Consider the following 16,811-nt stretch of genomic DNA (forward strand, 5'->3'; position numbering starts at 1 on the left):
CTTTTTATGAACACTGGGCTATGTCAAGCAGTTTTTTCAGAGTTAGTTACTGCGTGTGATTCTTCTTTTCTAAATTGCTAAGTGGGCAAGTCCTCTGATAGGACAAGAATCATTCCCAGAAGCTCCACTTCTTTTTTTTTTTTCTTTCTCCCCCCACCAAAGGAAAGAAACATGTTTACCTCCCTTTGTCTATCACTTGGCTGCAGCTATAGTAGTAACACAGAAACAGATTGCAATAAATTTGCTATTTATTGCTACGATTTTGGATTTTTGCCACTCTTGCTAATGAGCTATGTTTTTGCAGACAGACAAACTCAGGATGGGCTCCTCAGCAAACATGCACTCAGTTGTATCCTGGTTTATCATTAAATTTATTTTTAACGATAGAATCAGCAGATTGTAATTTGTGTTATGATCGTCACGAATAGTCCTCACCATGTTTAATGCAACTGTGAAGCTTTGACTGTGCAGATGAGGGAATTTAGACATTGAAAGAAGAAACAGTTGTACAGAATCATCTAAAGTTTCATTTTAGCAGTTTTTCTGTAGTGATTTGGGGAATGGGAACAGGGAGGAAGGGAAAGAGATGGGAAGGGACAATTTTATCTAATGCCATTCCCCCATTAAACCAAACAATTTTGTTGTATTCCTTTCTAGTGCAGCATGCAGCTATCATGATATACACAATATTGTATGTTATTTTTGTATAATAGCAGAAGTAGATATCACATTAAGTGCTGAAGTCTTAAATGCTGTACTCACGTTTTTACAGGTAGCTGAAGGCTTCTCACTATACACTCAGCACTGCTAAAAGTGTATGTAACAAATAAAAATTGGAAGTTTTGTTTTTTTTTCCTGCTGAGTTGCCTCAGAGGAAAGTGTCAGAAGCACAAAAGCCTTTGTTGCTTCACTTTGCGATTAAATCCAGCCTTACCATTGAAGGAACTCTGCTTTTGCATTATTGCCCTCTTACAAAAATCTGTCTTCCCATCACAAGTATTTCAGTTTCCTTATGCTTCTCTTCTGATTAACACTGAAAGCGTTCCTAACATTGTGAATCTAGAAGTTGCCATCCTTTCATGTGTAAAGAATTAAGCTCAGCAGTTGCACATGTAAGAGATGTTTTACTCAGTAGACTATCTCTGTACCAAAAGTAGACTGCTAATGAGCAAATGTAAGCTACCATTTTTAATTCTAAATTTCATTATCCACAAAGCAAATGATGCCCACATATGTGATTGGAGCTATCCAGATTGCCTTATCTGTGTAAATGAATTATGAAAGTGAAAATGAGAAAAAGCATTACCTGAGCAGCAATATATTACCAATTATAGTAATGTGATTATATAATTATAACACTCCTTTTCGGCACTTGTACCTCAAATAGAAGGTAGCTTTTTTTCCTGTTTACATTAAAACTTTCCTAGCAGATTTAGTAAGCATAAAAAGGTTGCATTTAGCCTGTGGAAAAAAATATTAACACCAGAAGTTATCCCACTTATCTGTGTCAGCTTCAGTTCACAGGTTTGGATACAACGACACCTGTGTGTTCCAGTAGTTAAGCTGCTTTCTTCTGTCTTCCTTCCCCACACTCATTTGCAGAGGGGAGATACCTTTAATTCATATTGCTTGTAGGAATCCAGGTAATTTCAAGGATCTGGTTTATTGGCACAGTTAAAGGGGTAATGGATGTGGCATAGAGGAGAATGAACTGTCAGAACCAGGATGCAAGTATTAATTCATTGCTGCAACTTGTGTGTTGAGAAACGAAATCCCTAAATTGTATTGAAAAGATTTTCTTTCATTGAAGATGACAAACACAAAGAAATGTTACCCTGGTGCCATTTACAGCAATACCAGTGCTGAAGCACTGTTAAGGAACCCATGAGATTGCTTCCCCACACCCCAGTGCAATTAGAACAATAGAAAACACTGAATCAAAGAATCAGTGTTTTACATTTGCTTGGCACAATGCTAACTCAATCAGGAATGAAATGGCTCAAGGATTTTTTCCATAGAAATAGGACAACAAGACATTCTGGTACCACTCCCAGAGCATGACTCACAAAGAGAAAGCAGCAGAGAAATAGAGTAGATTTTTTTCTTTCACAAAGCCACTCACTTCCTTTCAAGGTTATGCACTTGTTTTTGTTTCTAAATGTGTTATTTGATTCTCTTCCTATTAATGTCTGAAAGAATAGTCTTAAAGGTAGATGACAGCAATATTTATGGAGCTGGATGTCATCCCTCTCCATTTTTGCTGAAAGATGCATGGTACATTCCTTCTGTGTTTAGTCACTTCAATACAACACGAAATCCTGACATGATCGTTAGTTCTCTTGACTCCTTACTAAATGGGGTGGTTCTAGCAAAACAGACCAAATGATACCAATTAATTCTTTCTTAACATTCATTCATTAGCATTACAAAGTGTTGTGATGTCAAGACTCTCTTGCTGGTTAAGGTATTTATCAAGCTAAACTAAAAGGCTTTTTCACCCCCCTGCCCCTGATAGTAATCTTTTATCAGTCAGCCTCAAAACAATATACTCAAATAATATGCTCAGATTACCCTCCACTTAAAAATACTGATCAATATGTTTGTCCTACTCGTTACAGAATGATTAGGTTTCGAAGTCCTAAACTCACATTTAGTTGGTATTATTTGGTATTAGGTCATTGTTCGACGTTCTTGTTAATGTTGTGTTTCCTACCTGATGCAGTTTGTTGTGACCATATTGCTCATACTGTCTACATACATGGCAAGCAACTTTTCAAATATTTCAAAGTAATTCCAGTAGCACAAAAACGTTAATGTGTCTGGGACTATAAAGCAAATACCTGTTCTGAGAGCAAGGGAGTGAACTAGTAACTGACCTAGAATAAAGGCTTAATCTTTAATTTCAATTGATTTTGGTCATATCACTGTATTTTGCTAGCAATAGTTTCTTTTAACACTTCACCTCTCAGAAAAAGAGGCTGAAGTAATGCAAATGACTGGTGATGCTGAGGGACTTCTTCAACAGTAAAATCTGATAAGTAAACCTAATACATTTCAGATAAACATACATTTTGGGGGCTTTGGGAAATGTGTGCTTTTTGTGTAGATGACCCATTGCTATTTCTTTGCATGAACAAAAGGTTTAAAAGGAATAGTTAAGACAAACAATGAAGAAAGAAAAATATTTTTTTTGAAGCATGAAATATATAACTTAACACAAATTATCAGGATTTATTAATATGCCTGATATCTTGCTTTAGCTAAAAAAGTAAAACAGGAGAGTTTTTCATGCATTCATCTTGCTACCATGAGACATGTCTCTGTTACTACTGTTCTGTATATACCTAATCACATGTATAGAACTATGAGTTGGAGATGATGTGTAGTGAGGGCTATAGCTGAGGGCTGTACACTCTAGATAATTCCAGTATCTGCAATGTCAAGATTGATTTCTGTGTTGTGTTTTCACCCAAGAAGGGAGAAAGCGAACTTCAGCTTTTTTATTTTATTTCTTTTTCTCATCTATTATCATCTCAAAGGTAGCAAAACCAGCTAACCAAATCACTTGACTAGAAGGTTGTGTTGAATTCTCCTCATCCCTACTCCTGCTTGCCTCTGTGTTTTTCAATTATTAAGTGTTTTTCCCAGTACATGCCTGCATGAGAGTTCATTTCTCTGGACTGACTTCTGAGGCCCCTGAAATCTACAGTCACTGGTAAAACTGATTAAAAGCTAAAATTTCCACCCCATAAGAAATGTTAAATTCCATAGGCTTCTTACTGGACTGTAAACTGTTTCAAGGTTAAGAAGTTCAAGCATCATTTTTCTTTTCTGGTATTTTATGCAACCAGTTCATCTGGGAACTCAGTAAGAACCTCAGACAAACGAATTTTGATTTATTCAGATGATGTATCATGATGGGACCTGCCCAAGTCCACCTTGCAAAGATGTGGGAATGGTGTATAGTTAAAGACAACAATACACAGGGAGAAAAAGATCTGAAACCTCTTTTTACCCTCCTCCCTCTAGCCTACAAAGAAGGATTTTGAACAGTGGCCAGACTTGGAAAGTAGCTCTACGCAAGGTTCACAAAAATGGTATTTTAGTTTGATTTATCCTGGTTTGCTACTAAAGACGTTCTTTGCAATAGGGAGTTTTTGTAGTGGATATATGTGGGTGCACCACAGCCTTCCACCCTCTGCATACTCACGTAGACTTACATCTCATTACTGTCTAGTTATTAATTGTATGTGTCTGTGAACAATGATGTCTTCAAGTACTAAGCTGTCAATATGACTTTCCCAGATGAATATCTGAGTAGGCGTAAATGTCATGATAAGCATGCTGCCTTCATGTATCACAGAAAGTTATTACCTCTTTTCTGCTGATTCTTATATAACTATACTTCTGTCTGATAAAAAGAATAAATATATAATTTATTTTTCATAGCTCTGTTATATGTGTGTGTGTGTGTGTGTGAAAATTTGTCTTATTAATAGTGATACTTTTCCTTCAAAATACCTGTCAAATCAGACTAAAATACTTTTTCACCTGTTGTTACTTAGGTGAGCTTGAATGCTTTAGAGCACTTGAATATGTGACGTTAAATACACCAATATCAATTCAAGTCACCAACACTAATTGGCCCTCAGAAACTGTAGAGAAAGTAATTAATTGGACACTTTATTCTTACATTTTATTAAGTAAAAGTCTCTTTAGAGACAGCAGCACTACATAGCATTGCCAAAAATGTATCTGATGGGCTAGACACAGGCAGACTCATCCACAGTTTGTGAAAGTTAACGTAAATGTAAGAAGTACTATATATATTCATTTTGGATTATTTTCTGTCAGTTTTCCAAATTTAAATAATGTTAGCCCCGTAATAAATAGCAGGAAAACACAAAGGAACACAAGTGAAAAAAAAAAACCAAAACCACACATGCCATGACATTGATACTTGAGATGAAAATTAAGAACTAAAAAGGCATCAAAAGTAGAGCAATACAGTCTCCATGTTTAAGATAGGTATGTAGGTATTGTAAATGCAGCATCTCACAGAAAAACATTTCCTTACCAAACCTCCCACCAAAATCTGAAACCAAACAAAAATACCACCAAAACAAGATCATCAGCTCCTGTACAAGTTGTATGCTTTTAAACACTTGTTCTTATTATTTACAGTACAGCGGCTAAAAAAAAAGTTAGATGTTTCTGGGCATTAACCTCTGGGCTGTTGAGGTTCCTGGCTGCTGGTGTAGCTGTTAGGCTGCACTGTTAGTGGTGTTTCTTCCTGTCAAAGTCTGGCAAATGTGATGAAATGCAGGATATTGATAATCAGAAAATCCACAGAGTTTAATTGCAACAAATGTTTGGGCATTTCCTGTGTGAACTTGTAGGCTGTCAGTACTCTTTTTATTCAACATTTACTGCTACTCCAAGCAGGCTTTTAAAAAAGATCTTTATTGTAGTTCTTTGTATTTTTGTGTCAGGGTCAGGAGCAGATGCTTGAACTTTCTTCTCTCTTCTTGTCAGATCAGTACATGGGAAAATCAAACAATGCTGCCTGCTACCTTTAAGCTTTTCAGAGACCTTTTTTAGTGGCTGTTGGAGAACATAAGTGTGAAAATATTCAAGCCAAATGTTTGCTGGGTATCTCTCATTGTTCATGTAATCCTCAGTGCTCAAAGGCTTTGAGAAAAAGCATAAAGAGGAAAGTATTCCTTATCCCTCTTTAAAAGATACTTCTGATTCTACTTATTCATTAATGCCATAGTTGAATAAACCAGAAAATACTCCTTTGCTTCTGTTTAACTGTTCTAAATCAAAATTTCCAAACACTGATTTCTTAGTTCGCCTCTGTGAAGAGCATAGCTGTAGAAACTGTGCTCAGGAGTGACTGACGGGTGTTAGTTTTTAATTAAATCTCAGATAAATAGAGAAGGAAAAGCTGACCTTTTATGAAGTAATTGGGATGTTTAAGTATCCAGTCTTTAACTTTTGAAGTTAACTAAGCAGAGGACTTAAAGCACTTTTGATTGTTTTGCCTCAATCTGTGATATTGATAAATTCCACCGTTACAAGATTCTGCTCAGATAATGGACATTAATAACACAAATTATGTTATTAACAGACAAATAACACTAATTGTTTTACTGAAGTATCAAATTGTCATAAGAAACAAACTCAACTTTATGAGCTGTTCTCCTCCTCTTAGATCCATTTGCATGTAACTGAGTTTGTGCAGCTCTTTTATCATATCCCATAGCTTAAAACTTGTTTAGCATTTTTTTTCTAGGCTTCTTAATCCATGTTTCCTCCCTGTATCAGTGTGGAAGACTTAATATTCTGGCAGCTTAAGTAGAGCCTCAGACCACATCTCTAGAAATTCTTGGACTTCTGTTATCATTGGCTTTTCTTCCTTTTTTCTTCCCTTCTTTGAGCAGTTGTTTTCTTGTCACATTTTTCTTGTGTCTGTTTTAACCCTTGGTCTAGAAAATATGCTGCAGCTTTTTGGACATGTGCCAAAATAAAAAAAAAGCTTAAGTGCCAAGTTCTTAGTTTTAAAATAAGACCAGCAAGAGAGTGAAATGATTCATCGCTTCCTGGCAAGTGTAATTATTACTGCAGTCACCATTTATTATGTATTTGAACCCTTTAAAGACGTGCTAAATATTACTGTAAGTTCAGAAAGTTATCGTTTCAACTGAATCAACTGAAAAAAATAGAGCACCACAGGTGTACGCTTTAAACAGGAAATGATACTATCTCCAGGACTTTCAAAGCTGAATTCCTTGGAATGAGCTGCAAGAAATGTGTCACATCTGTGTAAAAATGGTATATGCTGAGGTTAGGGTAGTGGTTCTGCAAAAGAAAGTATTTCAGCTGGTTTAGCTGTTGTTTGTCATTGTTGGAAGCTGATTGCTGAAATGTGAAGCTGGTTCCACCTCTTAGCTGAGTGTTAATTCACTGTCTAAAGGGGGACACTGGAGATACAGTAATTATGTTTAGTATTCAATTTGTGTATTTATCCTGTTTTAAGCAAATGACTTGGATCTTCACTCCTACAGCTGCTCCTTGGCAATTATCTATAAATAAATAAGGAACCTTATTTTAACAAGGTACAGTAGAAATTTCTCTGTATTTTGAACTTATAAAAAAATGACTCAAAGCATAATTGATTCTGCCTATAAGTCAAGATGCAGATTCATTCTCATCAGTCATTGCTAAAAGTTTTAAGCAATATTCAGACTTGATAACATATCAATGTATCATTTCTCAGGTAACTTCTGCTGCGAGATCTTTGGGGTAGAAATCAACTTTTTGTTCTGTTTGTATAGCAAATGGTACAATGATGTCTGTGTCTACCACTGGGAATTTTGGGTACTATCACAGCCAAAAAAATGGTCAAAATGCATTATTTAAAAATATTACAGGGCTTAATTTTTTTCCCAAGTTGTTATGAATGAATGCTATGCTAGTGAAAAATCCTTACCTAACAAGTAAATGCTACTCTTTAGTATTTTGGCATTTATTTTTACATGTCACCTGAGCTCTGTTCATACTCAGCAAGCGTAGGTGCAAGGAGCTGCCTTTATTTCCCCAATCTTGGGGCATTCAACTTCAGTTGAAAGTCTTTGCTATGAGCTTGTATGCTGCACATTAGAATCAAAGCCTTCTCAAAACATGCTATTAAAAATGGGGTATTCAAATGGTGTGTATCAAGAGTTTTAAAAGAGGAAGAAAGAAGGAAATTAGTTCAGTGGAAGTAGTAAGGGAGGGAGAAGACCTAAAACTCCCCAGAAGTGATGGGTGCAGATTAGAATAGATTCAGTTTTGTTCTTCATTACAGTAATTAGATATCTGGGAAGGATGCTGAACACCTCCTGTGTTTCTACATGTCTCTACATGTGTTTTACTGTCCAGAATAGTTATGTCTTTGAACCTTTCTCCCCACAACCTACATGAGGCTGAGATGTGAAATTTCAGCACTGTTCCTCCTTATTCCTCCCCAAGTCAATGATGTTGGTGAAGAGTTTTTTAAGAAGCTGAAACAGTATAACCCTCTTTAGGTTTGTATCTTCAATTTAGCTTCAGCTTAAAGGGAGTTATTGACAGATGCTGTTATTGCATTTTAATGTTGCTTAACTTGAAAGATTGCATTGTGTTGATGGGAGAGGGTAGCTAGGTTTGCTGAACGGAAGACTCAACATATGTTTTTTAGTTAAAACCAAGGGTATGATGATGCAAAAAATTATTTGTAAGCCTGTGATTTAGTGAATCAGCCTGGTTAAGTGTAGTGGTAGCCTTCTACGAGGGTCTTCAGTATTTCTAAGTGTGATGTGGAGGTTTATTTGCATTACAGATTAAGCAAAAGTCTGATATCATTGATAGGGTTTGTCAGCAAGCTGGCAGAACATAAGTTTTCCTTTCCTGGCACAGATCACATTAAGAAATTTATCAGGGAATATTATGCAGACTCAAAATCTGTCAAAAATATGAATGATGCTGTGACAGAAACTACCTGTATAGCTCATGATGTTCTCGGATCAAAGTACCAGCAGGAAACTGCTGCAGTATTCCGAATACTAAGTGTGGTGTGGAACAAAGCACAAACCTTGAGAACAAGTTGATACTTACCCTTTGTCACTTGAAAGCAGTTTTTGAAAGCTTATACCGAAGGATATACTGAATTTTTGCAAGTGCTAATAAGACATAATGAGTTACATGTCCACAAATCAACAAGCTCCATATGAGACTAGAGCATCTGATACATAAAAGGGATGAAAAGGATAGCTAGATGTGAATGCGTAGGAAAAGGTTTTCAAAAGAAACTATTGCTATAAAGTCACTGAAATGAAAATTTGCTTGATACAGGAGAAGAAACAAAGGAAGAAAGGAAACCTTGTTCTTAACAGAGAATATCCATTAAAATCAAAGCACTTTTTGAAGGGCAGAAATTTCATCTGCTCCCAGTGTTGAAACTTAGGCACTCAGAGTTGAATGTGACCTGTCCAAGATCAGTCAATGGACTACTGAAAAGCTCAGGGCTCTCAGGTGCCAGCCCAGAGTCTTCTCTGTCAGTCCACACCATTTACATTTGTACAAGAAGGAAAAATAACCAGGTTATTTTTATCATTAATTTATTCGAAGCACCAGTAACTTCACTTAACAAAGGACATTCTGTGAAGTGATCAACATCCACCATCAATATGGCATAAGCATACAAAGCTTTGTGCAGTGTTAGCAATAACAAGCTAAATCTAAGTTAGAATCAAAGTTTCTATGCATTGAGGTGTCACTTCAATGTCATAATTTTAGATTAATCTAAGAAAACCTGCATTAATCTAATGCATAGATATGCATAATCATAATTTAGATTAATCTAAGAAAATACTTGCCACTCATAGTGCATGTGATTTATGAGGTGGTTACATACACTTGTTGAATTTATGTTTTATCCAATTCATATTTATATTTTACTTGTCAACATCACTTTAGATGGAGTCCAAGGAAGAGTCATTGCTTACAACAGTTACCAATAGAAGGATATTTTCCTGCAAATTTGAAGGTATGCTTTTGATACTAGCTGGCTAAAATTAGACTGCGAATGTGATTTGTTTTCTGTGTGATAGCTTTGCCTTTTAGACCTAGTTTTCCTTCTGCTGTTGTTACTGTGAATGAATACAATGACTTGCTCATCACTTCTTTTGTTCTCTGGTTCCTTGAGAAACATTCAAATAACCACTTCTAGGGTTTGGAAGTACTCTCTAAGAATCATACACTGTCTGGCAACTACATTTGGTAAAGAGTTATCAAAGGTTTGTTGTCAGAATAGGAAGGTACATCCATTGGCTCTGAAAGTGCTCTGACACAGGTATGTATTTGTTCTATAGTTTGGAGTATTAACTTACAGCAAGAGCTGCAAGTACAGTGAGAGCAAAATTAGAATTCAAAATGATACTTGTGGTCCAAAAATGCAGTGCAGTTGCCAGACTTTTGCCACACTTAGGCAACAGTGATCAGCTGTACAAACACAGGATGGGGGAAAACTGGCTGCATTGCAATACCACAGAAAAGTATCCAGGAGGTAATCACAAACTTGAACAAAAGTCAACAGTGTTCTGCTGTTATGAAACAGGTAAAATAACATGCTGGGAGATATAATCTCTGCTAGCACTTGTGAACACTGTCACAGTGATCTGATTCTGCAGTTCGTGCATATCTTTCCAAACACTGGTTGTTGTCTTGGCTTATATTGTTTTTAATGGCTGAAAATACTGTTTGTGTATCTGATTTTGAGCTCTATATGCCCATCACAGCGTTATTCTTGAGAGGTTTTGTACTCTTTTTGATGTTCACAGTGTCAACCTGAAGAGCAAAATGTTCTTTATTTGAAAATCTAAGTGGTCAAGAGCAAATGAAGTATTTCAGTTGTATCATTCTGAGGTATTTGCCCCAGATCACCATCATAATGTGTTTGGTTTTGTTTACAGAGATTCATACTGCATGTTTGTGTTAATGAATCATTAGGTCTTCCCCTTTTCGTTCTCTTCAAAGTTATGTGTTTGCAGTTTTAAATTTTTTAGTTCTAGATGCAATGCAGTTTTCTTCAGCCTCTGCAATATAGTTTGCTAGTTAGTGTCCTTGCTTGATGTAACAGGAAAATACTGCGATGTGAAGTGCATTAGACCCAGTATATTCTAAGAACTAAGCCTACTTTCTGGCTTATTTTCTCACTGCTGGCAGCCATTGCTGGAAGAGACCAATGAAGCACTATTTAAATCTGCAATTACTCCTTGTGTTTCCAAAAAGCCTCAGCTCTCTGAGAGCTTTTAATGGCTCCTTTCTTGCAGTCATGTTTCCTGCTTTTGATACTCTAAGCCTTGGAAGTCTAATTGATCATTATCCCTGATCCCCCCCATGACTTTGTAACATAAGCTTCTGTACAGCTCAGTCACTGTTTGAACTCCCTCTGAACCCTGCTCTCCCCTTCCCCAGAAAATATAGTTCCACAGACCAGAGAAATCCAAATGACCAAACCAGTGATTTACACAGTAGTACGAAAGACAGACATTATCAGAAATAGGAAATGACTTGGTTTTATATAGACATATTCCTGGTATTTCCATGGTCTTCCCTGTACTTCTTTTTTAAAAATGATCATGCCAAAACAGCTTTAGCAGAATTGACCTGAGTAGCCCATACTGTTTTCCTTAGGCTATATGATTCTGTGAAATGGTTTTCTTTAATTGTGGTTTTTGGGTTGGTCCCAATAATACAACTAAAAGAATGATTTCCTAAGGGCCAAAGAGTATAATGGAAGAATTCATATAGCTAACCTGGATAAAGAAATAATTAAATAGCATTTTATTGATCCAAGTGAGAAGAATTCTTAGTTGTAAGACATTTTACTGACAGGAGTCATGTGGGTACAGATGCTTGCTTGTAGAGTCGGGTGAAAGCCAAGTTCATAAATGTCTCAAACACTCAGTAAGAACGGCTGTTAAGTGAATAATTATATTTTAGCACTTGTCATATCTTCATTAATTATAACATGCTCATTTCATTTTACATGCTATTTTAATGCTCACCATTGTTAAATACTCTCTTGATTGTATGTATCTGTAGAGTGAAGTCATTCATGTACCAAACCAGAACCATTCTATGTCATTGAATATAAAGTTTTTAACTTAGTATGTCGGCTTTGCAATAAATATTGTGAGTTACTTCAAATAGAACTGAAGGATAGGAGCATCTGTCTCAGTATGAACACAAGACTTACCTGAACACAGGAAGTTCAAGCAATGTGTGTGAAGAATCTGATCAGCAGTATCAAAGAAATCGGTGCAGCCTCAGTCTTGCACCATTTGCAGTGAGGCACAGGGCATTGACAGGTGAGCACTGGCTACTGAAACGTTGAGATGACCCATGCCTCAGTTGGAGACTTGGAGAAGATACTGGGCTGAGTGCCCTGCTGAGGGCTGGGTGGTAGTACTAGGTGCTGTTCTCTTTAATGTTCCTGTTTCTGAGCTGCACTATTCTGCTAACAAGTCATATGGAGGAATGTTTAGCATCTTCATGGCTCATATTGTTCTTATGCAAAAGGGTGTAATTACTTGAAAAATATCAGTGAGCTCCACTAGTATTGTGGGAGGCACACCTGACAGATGTTACCCCAGTTCAGGGCTCTTGTGGGGAAAAAAGGTTAAAATACAGTGGAGGGTGTGTTTTTCTATAGGTTTACTTCAAGATCAACCAAATAAAGGAATAGAAACAGTTCTTTCTTGATTCTATTTCAAATTGCATTTTTTATTTTCCACTGCAGATGTCCTGATCAGTTAGGATCTATCCTAACTGCGTAAGTCTTTTCATTGTGAATGGTTCACCACAGACAGTGTATTTAATGGATAATGTTCCATCTACTCTGTGAGAGCCACAACTGACAGTGAGTTCATCATGCAGTGAATGCCAGTGACGTTGGGTGGGACTGGTGTTATAAAAACTTCTCTCTGATGTGAATGAAAGGATTTCTGTTTTCTAAAATGTCCAAGATGACTCTTCTGCAACTTATGGTGGGAAATACTGAATTAACAGAATGTTAATTACACCCTGTCTTCAGTTCAAATAACATAAAATACTATACAGTGGTCAGTATTAATCTAAAACTGTTTTCCAGCTGTTGTTAATATGCTTTTACATACTGGAAAACCTTTTTCTTACCTAATACTATGTTTTATCATTCGGTAGTGACTCAGGGCAAGTTTGAGAATTCCATGAAAGACATTAGTACACTGATTTTGTTAAAATTTCTGTTCTTTGTTGCTTTTAGTTCAACTTTAGGTCTTTAGTATGAAAAACATCAACACATTCTTTGGTCGTACAGACCATAGGTAAGGAACTTAACAATGTCTTGCTGTAGATAAGCAAAACTGTGCATTCGCTGGAGCTGGGAGCGTTGTGCATTACATGTGTGCTAAATTCATATGTAAAACAATTGTATGAGTAATGAAGCCAATTACAATGCACCCACATTCAAACATCTCAGAGAATTTAACTAAGAAAATTAGTCTGCCTCAGCTCTGAGTTGAGGTAAATTATGGTATAAATTTAATGTAGTTTAATTTATTTTTTTTTGCAGTTTATGGTTCTAGTATAGTTATGAAATTAATTTTTCTGAAATGAGTTTCTAAGTATATGAATGGAGAAAGATGTGTTTCCATGAAGAAAGGGAAGAGAAAAAAAATCTAGGCAGAGACTTTACAGGAAACCATGACTTATTTTTTGTTTATAAACTGTAATGCTTGGTGTGTTTCACATTCCCTAGTTAGGTTCCTTTTATTTTATATTGCTAGCAAAATTTGACCCTTGGTAAAAAGTGTGAGCACTGAACTACATTTGAGCACTGTTTTTATTTTAAAGAATTGTTGACTACACAAGTGTTATTCTGGCAAATAGATTAACTGACTGTCAAAATTTGCCCAAAGGAGTTAACAGGTCCTGAACACAAACACACTGGTGAACTCTTTTTCAGGATTGTTGCCAGTGATTTCAGGGGGAGGTACAGCATATTTCCCACACTAATATGATAGTACTTTGCAAGAAGCTGAAGGAATCTTTGTTGGTTTTGCATATCTACTTTTAAAATCAAATGAGCTGATGCATTTGGCATATGTTTCAGTTTTCTCATATCTAGACCACAGTTAGCAGGAGACCCTTGTTTTCATAGTTTAGTCATACTAAAAAGTAACTTTTAGAGAGAGAGAGAAATGTTGATATTCAGAAAGTCTACATTTCTCCTTTGCCTGTTATTTTGCCTCTCTAGAAATGCTATTTCCAAGTGGGTTTTCTTCTGGTCTCCTTAAAGTTTTGCTAGAAGAAACTTCCCACTAGTCTTCTGTCGCAAGTACACATAAACTTGGCACACTTGGAAGGTGTTATCACAGTAAATAGACTTGGGAAGAAGTGTGTGTGGTGTTGGGGAGATGGTGAGCTGGTGTAAGGGGGAAATTAATACAAGTTATTTATATGTAGAATATAAAACTCTCTGAGTCTTCTTGTCTTTGAAAAACAATACTGTGTATTGCAAAGGCCATAATAGAGTCGAGCTAGAAAAAAGAAAAATCAGATCATTACTATCTGCATTACATTTTGTGAATATCTTTGTAATAGAAAGATAAGAGTGATCAAAATGTTACTGTATTAGAATAATAGATTTCTGAGTCACGCACAAGACATTTTTTTTCTATGGCCATGTTACATATTCTGAGGATAGAGCTGAACTCAGAATTTCATTTATCACTATTTGTAAGACTTTAGAATGATGAGTGTCAGATTTCAAGACATCTACAGGGAAACTATTATTTAAAAGCAGTTTTCACAACCAGAAAGAAAAGCTCTGGTATTATTAGTGCTGGTATTTTAAAGAAACAATTTTATAAGATAATATGTAATCACCCATAGGGTTTTTGCTGTTGCAGCTTCTTTTGTATGCAACCTATATGTAACTGAAGAACAAATAGTTGATAGAAAAAACACTACAACAACTCCCAGATACTGATAATCTCTAAGGGAGAAATGCATGTGTGTATACTTCCAGGAAGTTTTCATGTCACTCAAACTGGATGCCAGTAATCTAATGACAAAACCCAGAAAATGTCAATAGTTGTGGCTAGAGCTGAGTATTTTAACCAATGAAGCTGAAGTTCCAGAAAACTAAGAAATAGCTGAGCTGGACTTGGAGACCAAGATGAAATACTTGTGCAAAATACTCTCAGAATCAAAAGTGGAACAGCTCCCCCAACTTACTGTACCTAAATCAGAATCGCCTGAAAAAAAAAACCTTTAAAAAATAATACTTATTTTTCATACACTGTTTATCAGAACAGGACTACAGTTCTTCCTGTTGTCTTGGAATGGTTTCTCTATGATGTATGACTGATGGTTGTGATGATTGTTTAAATTTTGTTTCAAGTTCATACTCTGCCACGTACATAAAAATTTAAAATTGGATTTGAATATGAATTAAGAAGAAAAACATATGTAGTATAGAAGTAGTTGTCATAGATTCTTGCCTGTTAATTCCAGTCTTTTAGCTGAGAAATACTGTTTAGGGAAAACTGATACAGCCTGCCATGTTCTTCTGATTTCTTTTAGCATAGCCTCTGTTCTATTAAATGACCATTTATTTTCCATGGGGAACTGCAGCTTAGCAGAGAAATTCTTTTGGTCATGATCTTGCTATTGCCTAATAGCCATCCTTAACATATGCCTTAGTTACTCAAGTTTTCCTTTTTGGATCATTTTCAAATTATAAACTATTTTTTGCTACATTTTATTATTGTACCAAGTATTTAAATGGACATACACATGTATTTTAGCCATTATCCCATCATCTTGAGAGAGGTTAGCCTTTTTTTTCTTTTTTTGCTTCATATTCTGTAGGCCATCTGTACTAAGTCCCAGGCTTTTTATTACCCTTTTGCCTCATAAAGAACAACAGTATGCTTGGTAAGTAGTTGCCCTATTGTCCAACATATAGTTGCCATTATATGTGTACATTTAGAAAATACAATTGCAGTGTTTTCCAATAGAGACTGAAATTCCATCCACCTGGGCCAATAATAATATTACACTGGCTCAAAACCAAAGAATGCCATGTTTTGACTTACGTATCTCAGTGCTAATTTAGCATCATATATCCCAAAGGAATTTCTTTCTCCTTTTCATTTCCCCTCCCTTCCTTTCCTTCTTATCCCTTCTTTCCTCGTCACTGAAGTTCCTAATAATATCAGGTAGAATAAAACAAAATACAGCTTCTTCAGAAGATTTTTTTATTGAACAGGAAAACCAGTGTACCTGGGAGACCTTAGTATTTGTATTTTTTGGTATTTCTACTAATTTACTTTTAACTTTGTTGGAGTTTTAAAATGTAGTACAATATAAAACAAGTAGTAAAAGACTGGGAAGCTTTTTAAGCCAAGTTCCTGTGCTCCAGTCTGAGCAGGAAAGTCTTAGCAGGGAAATTAATCTCCTGTGTGACGGCATTGACGTAAATCTCTGCTCAGTTTGTGTGTGTATGTAAACAAGGAAAGCAAGAGAGAATAAAACAATTTTATAAATATTCTTACTTATGAGTGGTAAAATGGGAGGCCAGAACTTGAAGTTCTGCACAACTTTTGCACTGAGCTTTACCACACGTACTACAATAGATCCCCTAACATTTGCCAACTTTTCTATCTACATTCTGAATGAGTCACAATCATCTTCAGTACTATTTTTTTAAGCTTGGAGAAGTCATTAGGTTGTTTTAGAGTGGGTTTTCCTGTACAGCAACATGAAGAAAGAGATTGAGACTGTCCTACACATTTATGTAAACAGAGTGCAGTAAGCGGTTGGGTGGAAAAGCATTCAGCCTGATCCATACAGGATGAACTGTGCTGAGGAATAGGGGTACCTGTATGGAGAATGTAGGTAACTATAATTTATCTCTTAAATCATTACACAAACATTTTTCTGGTAGGTAGTATTCTATATTAAGCGTGATGTGCTTATGATAAAGATTACCCTCTGTATTGCAGGCAATCACAACATCTCCTAGAGCATTTAACTTGTGTCTGGGAACAGTGCAAGACATCAGACACCTGGGAAATTTTATTGGCTCGATATGCACAGATTTGGAGATCCTGCATGTGAACTGGAAGCTAGGAAACGGGGTGCTGAGAAACATATCCCTCTCATTATCATGAAAAGCCTGTGACAGCTATTCTGTCTTGTAGAATGCATTCTGTCTTGTAGAGAGCATTGAGCTC

Source organism: Melopsittacus undulatus, chromosome 8, assembly GCF_012275295.1.
Source record: "Melopsittacus undulatus isolate bMelUnd1 chromosome 8, bMelUnd1.mat.Z, whole genome shotgun sequence".
Taxonomy (NCBI): domain Eukaryota; kingdom Metazoa; phylum Chordata; class Aves; order Psittaciformes; family Psittaculidae; genus Melopsittacus; species Melopsittacus undulatus.